Raw genomic sequence first — 5174 nt, 5'->3', positions numbered from 1 at the left:
TGAAAATCAATCAGAATCCAAATGAAATAACGGCTGATTATGAAAACATACAGAAAGAGAAAGCTAATGTATAACCAGAATTTAACAGAATTGTGGGACCCAATGGTGATGATTACACTCTGGTTAATAAATGTTGAATTTGGAAAATGTGTGAAAACTGTACAGGGATATTATTAATATTATCTGTAGAAACTGTACAGGGATATTATTAATATCATCTGTAGAAACTGTACAGGGATATTATTAACATTATCTGTAGAAACTGTACAGGGATATTATCAATATTATCAGTAGAAACTGTACAGGGATATTATTAATATTATCTGTAGAAACTGTACAGGGATATTATTAATATTATCTGTAGAAACTGTACAGGGATATTATTAATATTATCTGTAGAAACTGTACATGGATATTATTAATATTATCAGTAGAAACTGTACAGGGATATTATTAATATTATCTGTAGAAACAGTACAGTGATATTATTAATATTATCTGTAGAAACTGTACAGGGATATTATTAATATTATCTGTAGAAACTGTACAGGGATATTATTAATATTATCTGTATAAACTGTACAGGGATATTATTAATATTATCTGTAGAAACTGTACAGGGACATCATTAATATCAGCTGTAGAAACTGTACAGGGATATCATTAATATCATCTGTAGAAACTGTACAGGGATATTATTAATATTATCTGTAGAAACTGCACAGGGATATTATTAATATTATCAGTAGAAACAGTACAGGGATATTATTAATATTATCAGTAGAAACTGTACAGGGATATTATTAATATTATCAGTAGAAACTGTACAGGGATATTATTAATATTATCAGTAGAAACTGTACAGGGATATTATTAATATTATCTGTAGAAACAGTACAGGGATATTATTAATATTATCTGTAGAAACTGTACAGGGATATTATTAATATTATCAGTAGAAACTGTACAGGGATATTATTAATATCATCTGTAGAAACTGTACATGGATATTATTAATATTATCTGTAGAAACTGTACAGGGATATTATTAATATTATCAGTAGAAACTGTACAGGGATATTATTAATATTATCTGTAGAAACTGTACAGGGATATTATTAATATTATCAGTAGAAACTGTACAGGGATATTATTAATATTATCTGTAGAAACTGTACAGGGATATTATTAATATTATCAGTAGAAACTGTACAGGGATATTATTAATATTATCTGTAGAAACTGTACAGGGATATTATTAATATTATCTGTAGAAACTGTACATGGATATTATTAACATTATCTGTAGAAACTGTACATACGTCTGGGTGATGTGAGTTGAATTTCACCTATGATTATGAAGGACGTACCAAGATGATATAAAATCTAACATGTCATTACTGTTTTCTGATTTAGAGAATGTTCCGAATTTATGTTTAAAAAGTAATGAAAAGACCTAATTTTTACCCTAATTGAAATGTGCTGAGTAATTTTTCTATTGATACGTTAGTTAAATATTCATTGTTTCAAAAACAGTTTGATAAAGTGGACACGCTTCTTTTGAATTTCATTATCGTACAAATATCAAACACAATAATCTTATACTATTATCATTATTATTATCCATTTAGTAATTGGATGATTAATAACTGGACCCAAATTTATAGATAGCAATTACCTTTATATTCTACTTTGTTTGGAATTGTTATCCAAATAATTGTGTCCTGTATATTGTAAAAATTATTAACATGATTATTTTTTAATTACTATTATTATTGTTATTCATACATATTCACAGTAAAAATATCCTGTACCGACATTAATTTGTGTTATCGTGCTGTATTATATACATGTATATTATATTCACTGTAGAATAGTTCTCAGCAGAGATTTACAATTTTGAGGTTGTTTGCACACAATTGTTATGCCTACAAATGTCTAGTATACGTTACCTATACACAACAATATAATCATATTGAAATAAGGCAATATTATTTGCAGATAGATCTCAAGATTTCAAGTGTTTTTTTTTGTATTTGTTTTTATTTTATTCATGTTAAATGTTTTAAAAGGCAAACATGTGAAACAACATCAATATCATCATGACAAATATATATTCTGTTTTTCTCTGTGCATTATTAATATAATGTAATTCATCATCTACCTTTCGTTGAAGTTTGAAATGTTTATAATTTTATTTATTTATTCGTTATATGATGCCTTTATTGGTCGTATTTGATACAATAAACTTATCTATCTATCTGTCTATCTATCTATCTAGCTATGCTTATATTAGTAGTTAGTGGAACGTCTGTTTAATTCAATTTTAATCATAACACAGCATAGCTGGATAATCATGTGTGAAAAGTGAAATTGAAACTTTATTATACTAATTATATCTGTATAATTCTGTTTACACTTATACATCTTAAAGGTGACAAAAAATATCACTTAAAACTAGTTGTGTGTTTTAACTCCTTGATAGTGAAGGACCAGAATAGAGCAGAAAAAACTCGTACAACATGATATTACCTGTCATCTCTGTTCTCCCCCTATACCCAGTTAACAAACGTGCTCTGGTGTTTATACACCGCCAAAATAATGATATTCTTTTCTTCATGCTTGAATTATCGTATAAATATATTGTTATTGTTAAGTTGGGTACAGTTTATATGATATCGTGTTTCCAATTGTATGTTACTGGTTCCCATTACACTGATATGTTACGCACGAACACTTGTAGAGTCCCTGTATCATAGAGGTTACATGTTGTTCATAAACATTTTAAGCTATAAAACCTGCACTTAAAGGGACGAGAGTACAATGTATTTTTTTCTTCTTGATGTATTGAGCACTATTGTAACTGTGGTATTTCTATATTGCTCTACAATTGACATATTGGGTTATATTCTAACAGTGGTATTTCTATATTGCTCTACAATTGACGTATTGAGTTCTATTTGAACAGTGGTATTTCTATATCACACTACAATTGGTGTATTGATTACTATTTTAAGAGTAATATTTCTATATAGCTCTACAATTGATGTATTGAGTACTATTTGAACAGTGGTATTTCTATATCACACTACAATTGGTGTATTGATTACTATTTTAAGAGTAATATTTCTATATAGCTCTACAATTGATGTATTGAGTTCTATTTGAACAGTGGTATTTCTATATCACACTACAATTGGTGTATTGATTACTATTTTAAGAGTAATATTTCTATATAGCTCTACAATTGACGTATTGAGTTCTATTTGAACAGTGGTATTTCTATATCACACTACAATTGGTGTATTGATTACTATTTTAAGAGTAATATTTCTATATAGCTCTACAACTGATGTATTGAGAACTATTTCAACAATGGTATTTCTATATCGCTCTATAATTTATGTATTGAGCACTATTTTAACAGTAGTATTTATATATCACTCTTCAATTGATGTATTGAGCACTATTTTAACAGTGGTATTTCTATATCACTCGACAATTGATGTATTGAACACTATTTTAACAGTAATATTTCTATATCACTCTACAATTGATGTATTGAGCTCCATTTTAACAGTGGTATTTCTATATCAGTCCACAATTGATGTATTGAGCATTATTTTAACAGTGGTATTTCTATATCACTCTACAATTGATGTATTGAGAACTATTTTAACAGTGATATTTCTATATCACTCTACAATTGATGTATTGAGGACTATTTTAACAGTGTTATGTCTATATCGCTCTATAATTGATGTATTGAGCTCTATTTTAACAGTGGTATTTCTATATCTCTCTACAATTGATGTATTGATTACTATTTTAACAGCTGTGTTTCTATATTGCTCTACAATTGATGTATTGAGCACTAGTTTAACAGTGGTATTTCTATATCACTCTACAATTGATGTATTGAGCACTATTTTAACAGTGTTATTTCTATATCGCTCTATAATTGATGTATTGAGTACTATTTTAACAGTGGTATTTCTATATCACTCTACAATTGATGTATTGAGTACTATTTTAACAGTGGTATTTCTATATCACTCTACAATTGATGTATTGAGTACTATTTTAACAGTGGTATTTCTATATCACTCTACAATTGATGTATTGAGCACTATTTTAACAGTGTTATTTCTATATCGCTCTATAATTGATGTATTGAGTACTATTTTAACAGTGGTATTTCTATATCACTCTACAATTGATGTATTGAGTACTATTTCAACAGTGGTATTTCTATATCACTCTACAATTGATGTATTGAGCATTATTTTAACAGTGTTATTTCTATATCACTCTACAATTGATGTATTGAGTACTTTTTAACAGTGGTATTTCTATATCACTCTACAATTGATGTATTGAGCACTATTTTAACAGTGTTATTTCTATATCGCTCTATAATTGATGTATTGAGTACTATTTTAACAGTGGTATTTCTATATCGCTCTATAATTGATGTATTGGGAACTATTTTAACAGTGATATTTCTATATCGCTCTACAAATGATACATTCAGAATGCACACAAAATATTATTTTGTCTCGTTATTTAAATAAAGCCTGAGTTAGATTCTGAATATGATGCAAAATGTTTCCAGCAAAAGTGCACATTAATTATGTCTTTGATGTTGTTTTCACGATTAAACTCTACGATAGATGGATGGGGGAATATTTTCTTTTTTCCTTTCGATTGATGTACAATCTTCAATGTTGTTCTGAGAATGGAATTAATATAAGGAAAGGAACATAAATAATTACTAAAGGTGAACAACAGTTTTCTTTTCTTTCTTTTGTATTTCAAAACATCGTCTCGGTTTAACATGTCAACGTTTTTCAATCGATCTTCAATTGATGATTTTATTATATCTTAGCTTTTAAAACTTGTTTGATTTGGTTTAAATTTTATGCCCATTTTATCTTTTTAAAGCATGTATCTAGAAGTTTCATTTCTTTGTTTGTCAATTTGAAAGGTAGAATGTAGAAGTATGCATGTGAACTCAACTGTTTACAGATTTATTACATGTTCAAGGGATTGTAAAATTGTTTTTCTCACTTATAATGTGTATCGGGGACAATCCAAATTGTCAATCAGAGGCCTGTGGTTTCATTACACTTATCCCAAATATGCTTTATCACCCGAGTCCCTTTTGCTATTGT

This window comes from Lottia gigantea (assembly GCF_000327385.1).
Source record: "Lottia gigantea unplaced genomic scaffold LOTGIsca_143, whole genome shotgun sequence".
NCBI lineage: Eukaryota > Metazoa > Mollusca > Gastropoda > Lottiidae > Lottia > Lottia gigantea.
This window is presented reverse-complemented; position numbering follows the sequence as displayed.